Genomic DNA, 12,866 nt, shown 5'->3' with positions numbered 1-12,866 from the left:
ATTCTCTGGAATAAAAGGGCTTTAGAGAATTAATATGATACACCTTAGGCTTTCGGTTGGAGGTGGGGAATGCTATGAGATAATTAACAGCTCCCAGGCGCTCCTGGACCACGAATGGCCCTTCCCACGATGCTTCCATTTTATGGGCCTGGAGCGCCTTTAAGACCATGACCTGGTCTCCTACTTTGAAGGAACGCTCTCTGGCATGTTTATCATACCAGGCTTTTTGCTCTTTTTGAGCATCCTGTAAGTTTTCTCTAGCAAGGGCTAAAGAGGTTCGGAGGGTGTTTTGTAGGTTGGTTACAAAGTCCAGAATGTTAGTTCCTGGAGAAGGTGTAAATCCCTCCCATTGCTGCTTCACCAACTGCAATGGCCCCTTAACCTCACGGCCATATACAAGTTCAAATGGGGAAAACCCTAAACTGGGATGTGGTACAGCTCTGTAGGCAAAGAGCAACTGCTGCAATACTAGGTCCCAATCATTGGAGTGCTCATTTACGAATTTACGTATCATGGCCCCCAAAGTTCCATTAAACTTCTCCACCATGCCATTTGTTTGATGATGGTAAGGAGTGGCAACCAAGTGATTTACCCCATGAGCTTCCCAAAGGTTTTTCATAGTTCCTGCCAGGAAATTAGTCCCTACATCTGTGAGGATGTCGGAGGGCCAACCTACCCTGGCAAAAATGTCTGCTAGTGCCTGGCACACACTTTTAGCCCTGGTGTTGCTTAGAGCTACTGCTTCCGGCCATCGGGTGGCAAAATCCATGAAAGTCAGTATGTACTGCTTTCCTCTGGGTGTCTTTTTCGGAAAAGGACCCAGAATATCCACAGCTACTCGCTGAAATGGAACTTCAATAATGGGGAGTGGCTGGAGAGGGGCTTTGACCTGGTCTTGGGGTTTTCCCACTCTTTGGCACACCTCACAAGACTGGACATAGGTAGAAACATCCTTGCCCATTCCCTCCCAGTGGAATGATCCCCCCAAACGGTCTTTGGTCCTGTTCACCCCAGCATGGCCACTAGGGTGATCATGGGCTAAGCTCAAGAGCTTGGCCCGGTATTTAGTTGGAACTACCAACTGTCTCTGAGGATGCCAGTCTCCCTGGTGTCCACCAGAAAGAGTTTCCTTGTATAAAAGTCCTCTTTCTACAACAAACCTGGATCGATTAGAAGAGCTGAGAGGCGGTGGGTTGCTCCGTGCCGCCGTCCACGCTCTCTGGAGGCTTTCATCTGCTTCCTGTTCGGTCTGGAACTGTTCCCTTGATGCTGGAGACATCAGTTCCTCATTGGATTGGAGACATAGGCTTGGTCCCTCTGGAAGCGATATAGGGGATGGAGCTGTTTCTGTTGACTGTGAACCGCTCTCCGCTGGTGCACTATGTTGGGATTCAGGCTCCGGCTGAGCCTCTTGTGTAGGGTTATCGGTTGCTGCCAGTTCAGGTTCGGTGGGGCTCTCTGGTGTTGAGGTTGCAAGTACTGGATTCAGTGCTGACACGGGGTCTGGTGTTGGTTGTTCGGCTGGTTCCGGTTCTGGGACTGGTTCCGTCTGGGTCTCTGGGACTGGATCCACTACTGCTGTTGCAGACATTGGCCTGGGGTCCAGGTCCATCACCTCTGACTGGGTCCTGATAGAAGTTTCCGGAACAGAGCTAGGCCTCACGGCTTGTTTAGCCTGGCTGCGGGTGACCGTTCCCACCCTCTTGGCCTGCTTCACGTGATTGGCCAAGTCTTCCCCCAACAGCATGGGGATGGGATAATCATCATAGACTGCAAAAGTCCACATTCCTGACCAGCCCTTGTACTGGACAGGCAACTTGGCTGTAGGCAAATTGAAAGAGTTGGACTTGAAGGGTTGAATCGTCACTTGGATCTCTGGGTTGATTAAATTGGGGTCCACTAAGGAAGCATGGATAGCTGACACTTGTGCTCCGGTGTCCCTCCACGCGGTGACCTTCTTCCCGCCCACACTCACAGTTTCCCTCCGCTCCAAGGGTATCTGGGAGGTATCTGGGCCTGTGGACCTCTGGTGTGATTCCGGTGCAATGAACTGTAATCTGTTGGGGTTCTTGGGGCAGTTGGCCTTTACATGTCCCAGCTCGTTACATTTAAAACATCGTCCAGCTGACGGGTCACCGGGGCGAGGTGGGTTGCTGGAGAACGGGGTGGTGGGACGATAAGGGGTCTGGAGGGTTCTTTGGGAGGTAGGTGGGGCTTTGGGCGGCCCCCGGTAATAGGGTGTGGTCTGGGGTGGTCCCTTCTGGTCTCCGCTCCAACTGCGACCAGTTTTCTTCTTCTCTGCCACCTCCACCCATCTGGCTCCAATCTCTCCTGCCTCGATTACAGTTTTGGGTTTCCCATCTAGGATGTATCTTTCTATTTCCTCAGGAACACCCTCTAAGAATTGTTCCATTTGCATTAGGAAGGGCAAATTTACTGGAGATTCAACACTTGCTCCTGATATCCAGGCATCCCAATGTTTCACAATGTGGTAGGCATGTCGGGTAAATGACATGTCTGGTTTCCACCTTAGGGCTCGGAACCTCCGACGAGACCGCTCGGGTGTTATCCCCATTCTGACTCTCGCCTTGGATTTAAACAGTTCATACTTGTTCATATGTTCTTTAGGCATTTCAGCTGCCACCTCAGCTAAGGGTCCACTGAGCTGCGGCCTCAGCTCTACCATGTATTGGTCAGTAGAGATGTTGTACCCAAGGCAGGCCCTTTCGAAGTTTTCTAAGAAGGCCTCAGTATCATCACCTGCCTTGTAGGTGGGGAACTTTCTGGGATGGGAAGTGGTACCTGGAGAAGGATTGCTAGGGTTTGTTGGTATATTCTGCTGGGCCTTTATCCTCTCCATCTCCTCCACATGCTTCCTTGCCTCCATTTCCCTCTTGTGGGCAGCCTCCTGTACCTCCTTCTCCAGCCGCATGAGTTCTATCTGTCTTTCATGTTCCCTTTGTTTTTCCTCAGCCTGAAATTTGGCTAATTCCAGCTGTAGTCGAGCTGAGGATTTGGCCATTCTAACCTCTCTGTTTTTAACTAACTTTACACCCGAGGTTTAGAAATAAACAAACAAAACTTGGCTGTAAACTTTTGCTGTGCTGGAATAGAGTACCTATTCTCTGATAGTGATTGTCAGCCTACAGAAAAAGACAATTCCCTTGTCTCTGCTCTGGGCCCAAATTAAAGCAAAAAACCTCCAACTACTTGGAAAACTGCTTACCCAGCCCAAAGAAAAAAAAAATTTCTTTTCAAACCTGTGCTCCTTGTAAAACAAAAAAAAAAAAAATCAAAATCCTAAAAAAAAACCCTGCCACTTTTGTCTCCAGGCAAATGGGTAGAGCACACACCCCCTATTTACTTTTAGGAAGAAAAGAAAAAAAAAAACCTCTGGGTTGGAAGACTGTGAATTTCCCTGCAGGAGTTAAGTACCCTGCCTCCAGGCAAGAAAACCTGCAATTCACAAGATAATCCCCTTTTGTCTCTGCTTGGCCACAAAGCAGAGAGAAACCAAGCTGCTTTCAGTTTCAAAGCTGCCTTCTGGACTTCCTAAAAATTCCTTTTTAAAATCTGTATTTCTAGTTCAAAAAATCTCAACTGGATCTCAAAATGATTTCAGGTTAATCCCACCACTGTGCCACCATGTCAAGGTTCCTCCCCCACTCTGAACTCTAGGGTACAGATGTGGGGACCTGCATGAAAAACCTCCTAAGCTTATCTTTACCAGCTTAGGTCAAAACTTCCCCAAGGTAACAAATATTACCCCCGTTATCCTTGGAATGGCCGCTACCACCACCAAACTAATACTGGTTACTGGGGAAGAGCTGTTTGGACGCGTCCTTCCCCCCAAAATACTTCCCAAAACCTTGCACCCCACTCCCTGGACAAGGTTTGGTAAAAAGCCTCACCAATTTGCCTAGGTGACTACAGACCCAGACCCTTGGATCTTAAGAACAATGAACAATCCTCCCAACACTTGCACCCCCCCTTTCCTGGGAAATGTTGGATAAAAAGCCTCACCAATTTGCATAGGTGACCACAAACCCAAACCCTTGGATCTGAGAACAATGAAAAAGCATTCAGTGTTTTACAAGAAGACTTTTAATAAAAAATAGAAGTAAATAGAAATAAAGAAATCCCCCCTGTAAAATCAGGATGGTATATATCTTACAGGGTAATTAGATTCAAAAACATAGAGAACCCCTCTAGGCAAAACCTTAAGTTACAAAAAAGATACACAGACAGAAATAGTTATTCTATTCAGCACAATTCTTTTCTCAGCCATTTAAAGAAATCATAATCTAACACATACCTAGCTAGATTACTTACTAAAAGTTCTAAGACTCCATTCCTGTTCTGTCCCCGGCCGAGATGACTACAGACAGACACACAAACCCTTTGTTTCTCTCCCTCCTCCCAGCTTTTGAAAGTATCTTGTCTCCTCATTGGTCATTTTGGTCAGGTGCCAGCGAGGTTACCTTTAGCTTCTTAACCCTTTACAGGTGAGAGGAGCTTTCCCCTGGCCAGGAGGGATTTCAAAGGGGTTTACCCTTCCCTTTATATTTATGACAGGAACAGTGGGGAAATGTATAACCATCTCCTTAAGAGGGACCTTGTAGAGCTGTGCAAGGGGAGGGGGCTTCGCAGAGGGAAGGCCACCAAAGCACAGCTGATTGCCCAGCTGGAGGAGGAGGATCGCTTGGAGGAGCTGATCCCTGTCCCTGAGGGAAGCAGCCCAGTAGATGCAGTGCCAGCACCGGTGTCTGTCCCAGTTGGGAGTGGTCAGACTGCTGCCAAGGGCACTCCGAGGCCCCTCCTACCTATGGCTTGGGGAGGGGCTAGAAGCAGCCAGGCGAAACCCAGGGACACCGTGACCCCCACGGCCAGCAGGGGATCCTCACAACCAAGCTCCCCATCACTGGAGCTGAGGCAGCTGGAATGGGAGAGGGAGATAAAACTGAAAGAGCTGGAGGATCAGGAGAAACAGCAGCAGCATGCACTGGAGTTGGCAAAGTTGAGGAGCAGAGAGCCCTCTGCTGCGGTGAGTGAGGGGGGACCCAGGACTACATGCAACTTTGATAAGCACATGCTGTCCTAGTTTAAGGAACGGGAACATGCTACAACAGTGGTTCCCTCAACTCACTTAACAATATCATTAATCTATCCAACCACACACTTAGCTCGGCAGAAGAGTCTGTCCTATCTCTTTCTGCCCCACCACTCCCACGAACATGATACAGTTCTGCGGTGATGAGGAAGCCTACTTTCATGGACTCAGACCATATGTTGGGGCCAGGAGTGAGAGCCAGTCTGCCAACTCGCCCATCTGGCTAAACAGCTCTATAGCCTTGGGACCCAGGAAGGTGACTAGACACCGGAGCCATTCCAGAGGGCCAGCCTGGTTCCAATTGCCAGCCTTCCCAAATGCCATGAAACAGTCATCTATATCGCCCCCTCCTTAAGCTGGGGCAGCAATTTAGAGTCGAGTTTCTCTGTGGAATTGGCACCCTGAGGTCCACTCCCACTCACCCCTAGACGGGTCCTTCTGCCTCTCAGCTCAGCCAACTTCACTGTATGCTGCTTCTGTCTCTCCTGCTGTTCTGCCTCATGCCGTCCCTGCCTCTCATGGGCCTCTGAGTCCTTCGATCTCAACTCCAATGCCCTCTGTCTCAGAGCCACCGACGGGGAGCTGGTGGAGACCCCCTGCTGGATGGGGACGGTGACAGAACTTGTTACCACAGAAATCAGTGACTTTCAGCCAAGTCCATCTTGCAGGGAGGGGAGCCCAGAGCCCGGGCTCTGGCCCTCGCCTTGTGCACTGTATGTAAGGGAGCAGTATGACTGCTCACAGCTCCGGTACGAAACTGCAGAGAAACCTGAGTGTCTCTGGTTTAAGTTTAGAAGTGTGAGCAACAAGAGTGATGTAGTGGTGGGAGTCTGCTATAGACCACCGGACCAGGGGGATGAGGTGGATGAAGCTTTCTTCCGGCAACTCGCAGAAGCTACTAGATCGCACGCCCTGGTTCACATGGGTGACTTTAATTTTCCTGATATCTGCTGGGACAGCAATAGAGCAGTGCATAGACAATCCAGGAAGTTTTTGGAAAACGTAGGGGGGACAATTTCCTGGTGCAAGTGCTAGAGGAGCCAACGGTGGGGGGGGGGGAGCTTTTCTTGACCAGCTGCTCACAAACCGGGAAGAATTGTAGGGGAAGCAAAAGTGGATGGGAAAAGCGTAAGCAGGAGGATACGGACCCTGGACTTCAGGAAAGCAGACTTCGACTCCCTCAAGGAACGGATGGATAGGATCCCCTGGGGGACTAACATGAAGGGGAAAGGAGTCCAGGAGAGCTGGCTGTATTTCAAGGAATCCCTGTTGAGGTTACAGGGACAAACCATCCCGATGAGTCGAAAGAATAGTAAATATGGCAGGCGACCAGCTTGGCTTAACGGTGAAATCCTAGTGGATCTTAAACATAAAAAAGAAGCTTACAAGAAGTGGAAGGTTGGACATATGACCAGGAAAGAGTATAAAACTATTGCTCGGGCATGTAGGAATGAAATCAGGAGTGCCAAATCGCACCTGGAGCTGCAGCTAGCAAGAGATGTCAAGAGTAACAGGAAGGGTTTCTTCAGGTATGTTGGCAATAAGAAGAAAGCCAAGGAAAGTGTGGGCCCCTTACTGAATGAGGGAAGCAACCTAGTGACAGAGGATGTGGAAAAAGCTAATGTACACAACGCTTTTTTTGCCTGTGTCTTCACTAACAAGCTCAGCTCCCAGACTGCTGCGCTGGGCATCAGAGCATGGGGAGTTGATGGCCAGCCCTCTGTGGAGAAAGAGGTGGTTAGGGACTGTTTAGAAAAGCTGGACGTGCACAAGTCCATGGGGCCGGAACCGTTGCATCCGAGAGTGCTGAAGGAATTGGCGGCTGTGATTGCAGAGCCATAGCCCATTATCTTTGAAAACTCGTGGTGAACGGGTTAGAGCGACTGGCTAAGCGACAGTTCTGCAAAAAGTAATTTCTCTATCCATATATGTATATCGTTAATGCATATGATGTTATGAGAATTGTATTGCATGGCTGTCACTAAAACATGCTGTAAATTGGAGAATCAGCCAGATATTAGCTCCCCGGAGGCAACAGCAAGGAAAGTAACCAACACCTAGGCGGGGGGGGGGGGGGGGGAAGGGGCGAACAACCCATCAACAACCATTGTCCAGCTAGGGAGCTACAATTCAATGACTCACCTGCATGAGGCCACACGAGGCTGTGACGTTATTCACACGAACTGTGACCATATAGACCATTGTTGCAACTGAGATTCTGTAGTGGCACCAAATCTTGTGCAAAAGAGGTCAGGTAACTTGTCTAGGGAAAGGTTATGATTTGCTGGGTATGATTATGCTATCTGTATGCATGTATAATTTTTGAATTAAAAGTTATAAGTATTGGTTCTACACTGTCTGTGCTTCAAACTTGTGCTATGCTTCTGGGTGACACTCCAGACAATTTGGCATTAGCACTGCCTAGTCTGCTTGATGGCCCATTAACTGACCCAAAGAGAGAAGGCAGATATCCTTAGAGTTCCAAAGTGTATGTCTACACTGGCAAATTCGTGCACAGAAAAGCAGGTTTGAGCACTGTACCTCCCAAGGTTTACATGCTGTTGCATGCACTCTTAAAAAAAACACCTCGAGGAGAGGCTTAGAGCTTTCTGCACCGGGGCTACAGCACTGCGTGGTGATTACAGCGCTGCGATTGGCTTCCAGATTGGCTGCCGTACAATGCTTATTCTCACCTCTCTGGCCATCCGTTTGAACTCTACTGCCCTGTCCTCAGGTGACCAACCATCAGCCCCACCCTGTACATTCCTTTGCAAATTTGAAAGTCCCCTTCCTGTGTGCTCAGTGATGCGTGCAGTGGTCTCAGCGCATCTTTCCAGGTGGCCATGCCTGCTCCACGCACCAGGCGATCCCCCCCACTTGGAGCAATGCGGAGCTGCTGGACCTCATCGATATTTGGGGAGAGGAGGCAGCGCAGTCACAGCTGCGCTTCAGCTGTCGGAATTATGATACCTATGGACAGATTTCTAGACACATAATAGAAAAGGACCATGTCCAGGACACATTGCAGTAGAAGGTCAACGGCAGCTGGTAGGCGTAGCTCCAGAGAGGCAGTTTGCCTCCTGTGCCTTGTGGTAGGCATTCCGCAGCTCCTTCACATTGCTCTTGTATTGCAATGTGTCCTGATCATGGCCCTTTTCTATCATCAAAAAGAAAAGGAGTACTTGTGGCACCTTAGCGACTAACAAATTTATTTGAGCACAAGGTTTCGTGAGCTACAGCTCACTTCATCGGATACATGTAGTGGAAAATAGAGTGGGGAGATTTTATATCCACAGAGAACATGAAACAATGATTGTTACCATACACACTGTAACAAGAGTGATCAGGAAAGGTGAGCTATTACCATCAGGAGGGTGGGTGGGGGGAAAAAAACCTTTTGTAGTGATAATTCAGGTTGGCCATTTCCAGTAGCTGACAAGAACGTGTGAGGAACATTGTGAGTAGGGGGAAATAAACATGGGGAAATAGTTTTTCTTTACTTTACTGTCATGTTCTCTGTGTATATAAAATCTCTCCACTGTATTTTCCACTGCATGCATCCGATGAAGTGAGCTGTAACTCCCGAAACCTTGTGCTCAAATAAATTTGTTAGTCTCTAAGGTGCAACAAGAACTCCTTTTATTTTTGATGATAGAAAATGGCCATGACCAGGACACACTGCAGCACAAGTTCAACGTGAAGGAGCTGCGGAATGCCTACCACAAGGCGCAGGAGGCAAACTGCCTCTCTGGAGTTACGCCCACCAGCTGCCGGTTCTACAAAGAGCTGGACGAGACACACGGTGGTGACCCCACCTCCCCTGCCAAGTCCCCTGTGGATACTTCGTTGGCTTGGTTGCCAGTCGAGAGTGCACCGAGCCAGGAGGAGGCAATCTTGGATGAAGAGGGTGAGGGGGAACCAGAGGCAGAGGATGACTCGGAGGCCAGACATGCATGCAGTCAGGAGCTCTTTTCTACCCCGGAGGAGCCTAGTCAGTCAAAGCAGTCGGATACTGGCGAAGCACAAACAGGAGAGGAGGCCCCGGTAAGTGAATCTGACTTTGAGAATTGCTGAAGCGAGTCGTTGGGGGCGGGAGGGTTGCTGAAAGCAGGCTTTCATCATACAGAACAGGCTGTTGATATACTCCCTCAATTCATGTGAATCTCTCTCACAGATCTCCAGGAAATTCTCGTGGAGATACTGGGCAGTCCGCTCCCACATGTTCCCCGGCAGAGCTGCTTTGTTTCTTGCCTCATTAACGGTAACTTTCCTGTGCCACTGTGCCATCACGGGGGGTGGGGAACCATAGGTACACACGCGCCATTCACATAGGGCCAGGGCAGAAGCCGCAGGCTTAGAGAACACTGTCCCTTGATTCCCTGCTCACCCTCAGCAGCGAGATATCACCCATAATGATCACCTCCTGTGGAAAGTGTGGAGACAGGAATGATTATCAGGCCCACCCTACAGTGCTGGCTCTCCCCAAGTGCCCAAGAGCCAAGTGTCCAGTGTACAGCAGGGTCCCGAAACAGTGATTTACCCTGTCCCTGCTGCTACTCACCATTTTGGGAGTCTTGTGGCTTATGTGTGCTTGCCTGGGGTCAACCAGATACTGACAGTTGTGTGAGTACCAGCTGTGTTTTAAAGCACTGAAAGAGTGCTGTCTATGTAGCAAACAATACTGCTTCTGTAAAATGTTGTATTTAAACTTCACACAGATGACCTTGGGAGACCAGCCTCCCTCTTTGTTATCGGCGGCAGAGCGGTTGCGAAGAATTCGAAAACGGTGAAGAAGTAAGGAGGACTTTATGCGTGAGGTTATCATCCACTCCGCTGCTGAGAAAAAGGAATTGAAGGAGTGGTGGGACAGTGAGAAGACGGAATGAAAGGAGAACGCAGCACACCAGAAAGAAGCCACGGAGGGGCTCTTAACAGTCATGGAGCGTCAAGCGGACATGCTCCAGAGGTACTAGCTCTTCAAACCGAGCAGCTCCACGCCCACCTTCCCCTGCAGCCACTGTCGGAAAACTCTTTCCCAAAGCACCACACACACACACACACACATCGCCAACACACTCTTATCAACCTCCTGGATCCACTCTCTACCCGCAGCATTCCACTCCTCCCTCCTCAAAGTCCAGCAGTGTGGACTCCCAATACCCACTACACTCAACACTTGCCCAGGTTTGGGTATGATCCCTGGACATACACAAATCTGTAGCCGTGCTGAGACCCCCCTCCTCCTCTTGAGACCTTCCATACCCTCCATTCTCCCCCATCCTGCTCCCGACTGATGATTTTTTTCATTGGACTCTCTCTTCCGGTTGTTGTCTTTCAGTAAAAGAATTGTGTTTGTTTGAAAGCAATCTTTATTCTATTAAGTGAAAGCAAAAAGAGCACTACAAAGTAACAGAGATACAGCTATGTTAAGTTCCCTTCTTGCATCATGTGCACCAATCACCTCCTAGCATTACAAGCACTGCAATCTCGAGTATAGGTTTCAGCTTCAAATTGCTGCCTCAAAGCATCCCTGATCCTTATGGTCCCGTGCTGTGCCCTTCTAATAGCCCTGGTCTCTGGCTGTTCAAAGCTAGCCTCCAGGTGCTGAGCCTTTGCGGTTCAGCCCTGAGTGAAGCATTCACCCGTCCCTTCAAAAATATTATGTAGCGCACAGCACACGGCTATAAGCATAGGAATATGATCATCGGCCACGTCCAGCTTCCCATACACGGATTGCTGGGTCTGTTTGGAGGCTGGATCAGAAAACACTGCTGACCCTATACAGAGCCTGAATCAGACCCGGTACTAGGATCATAGCCCCATAGGGTTGGGAGGGACCGCAAGGGTCACCTAGTTCTAGTCTGGGCCCTGCTAAGATGCAGGATTGACTCTGGCTGCCAAACTTTTGGGTCAGCATCAAAATCAGAACATTAAAAATTAGATTTAACACAAGCCCAGGCAGTCCAAATTCTGTGCGGTGCATTTATTACCACACCTGCTTGCACGCTACAGGGAGCTGCTAGTGAAATGTCAGTTACACGACAAATGAAAGTACTGTGCCATGGATCTGTGTGGCTCCCGGAAACAGCAGGATCTGGTTCCCCCTCTCTGGCTCTTACTAAGATGTAAGATGGCTCTTCATGCGGCCCCTACCACAAGCGCCGCCAATGGGAGCTGTAGGGACGGTGCTGGACAGGGCACATGCTGCTGCTTCCAGAGATGCTTGAGGTAAGCGCCACCTGGAGACTGCACCCCAACCTCCTCCAGTGCACCAACTCCCTGCCCCAGCCCTCATCCCCCTCCTGCACCCTGAACGCTTCATTTCTGGCACCACCCCAGAGCCCGCAGCCCCAGCTGTATCCTTCCCCCCTCCCACACCCCAACCCCCAATTTTCTGAGCATTAATGGCCCGCCATACAATTTCCGTACCGACATGTGCTCCTCGGGCCAAAAAGTTTGCCCATCTCTGATCTAAACGAATATCTGACTATGTAGCTGTCATGACAACGTTGAACTGGATCTGGGCTGTACATCCAGCAGCTGTGTTCAGATTTTTTGATTCAATCGCAGGCTTTAGGGTGCTAAAAAAGGTTTCACCATATAGTTCACCTCCTTGTTTGATGACCTTGAGAGGCCTATCCCAGGCAGCTTGCAACTTATTCTTCTTCACGGGGATGAGAAGCATCACCTGGTCCCCAGTGGCACAGGAGGGGCCCCCGCTTTTCTGCTTCCCTTAGGCCCTGACTTGGTTTCTCCTGTCCAAACCCATAAGCTCAGTGAGATTTTCCCGGAAAATCAGTATGTATTCCACCACAGATTCTCCATGGGGAGAGGGCTTCCCTTCCCCGTCGTCCCTCATCAAGTCCAAGGGTCCCCTCACTCTTCTCTCATAAAGCAACTCGAATGGGGAAAACCCTGTGGATTCCTGGGGAACTTCCCTGTATGCGAACAGCACGTAGGGTAAATACTTGTCCCACTCCTGCGGGTGCTGGGCCATAAATGTTTTCAGCATCATCTTTAGAGTCCCATTGAACCTCTCCATCAGCCCATTGGACTGAGGGTGATATGCAGTGGCCCAGGTGTGCCTGACCCCCACACTTCTCCCACAAGCACTGGAGCAGGGCTGACATGAAGTTGGACTGCTGGTCAGTAAGGACCTCCTTGGGGAACCCCACTCTGCTGAAAATGGTCAGCAGTACATCTGCCACGGTGCCTTCCTCGATAGAGGACTAGGCCACTGCATCGGGGTACCACCACCAGAATGTATTTCTTCCCAGCGCGGATTGCCTTGCTGAGGGGCCCCACTATTTCCATGATGAAAAGGCTGTATGATGGGCAAATGTCTCAGAGATGCTTTGCACTTACCCCAGGCCTTCCCCACCCTCTGGCAGGAGTCACAGGACCTGCAATACTGTTGGACAGCGTCCAAGACCCGGGCCAGTAAAAGTTCTGCAGCAGCCGCTGCCTGGCGTGCTAGCTGCCCTGATGCCTCAAAAGGGGAACATCATGGGCCAGACTGGGGAATCACAAACTGACTCCTGGCTTTACAAGGTTCAGTCTGCCCCCAAACCAGCCCATTCCCTTCTCTCACAGGAAGCTCTCCCAGCTGTCCTCCCCAGGGGTCCGGCACCACTGTGGCCAGCAAAGGCCCTCAGCTTCTTTAAGGAGGGATCCGCCTACAGCTCAATCTGGAATTCCGCTGCTGGGTTTGGGGCTACAGCCCTGGCTGGCTATGCATTGGTTTCCCCATCTTGGG

The 12,866-nt window shown here is 50.0% G+C and overlaps 1 protein-coding gene and 1 long non-coding RNA gene across 33 annotated transcripts in view; one reads left to right on the top strand and one right to left on the bottom strand.

The window, feature by feature from the left end:
- The window catches only part of IP6K1 (inositol hexakisphosphate kinase 1), a 228,250-nt gene that overhangs the window by 74,277 nt on the left and 141,107 nt on the right, over positions 1–12,866 (bottom strand). The gene's annotated exons all lie outside the window — the stretch shown is intronic.
- Positions 8,793–11,350, top strand: LOC311523850. Its single transcript, XR_014712438.1, has 3 exons — positions 8,793–9,154; positions 9,285–9,371; positions 9,829–11,350. It is a non-coding gene; the product is annotated as an uncharacterized lncRNA (long non-coding RNA).

This window comes from Lepidochelys olivacea, assembly GCF_965140295.1.
Source record: "Lepidochelys olivacea isolate rLepOli2 genome assembly, chromosome: 7".
In the NCBI taxonomy this organism is placed as follows: Eukaryota; Metazoa; Chordata; order Testudines; family Cheloniidae; genus Lepidochelys; species Lepidochelys olivacea.
Note: the sequence above shows the minus strand (reverse complement) of the source record. Positions and strands in the feature narration are given on the sequence as shown.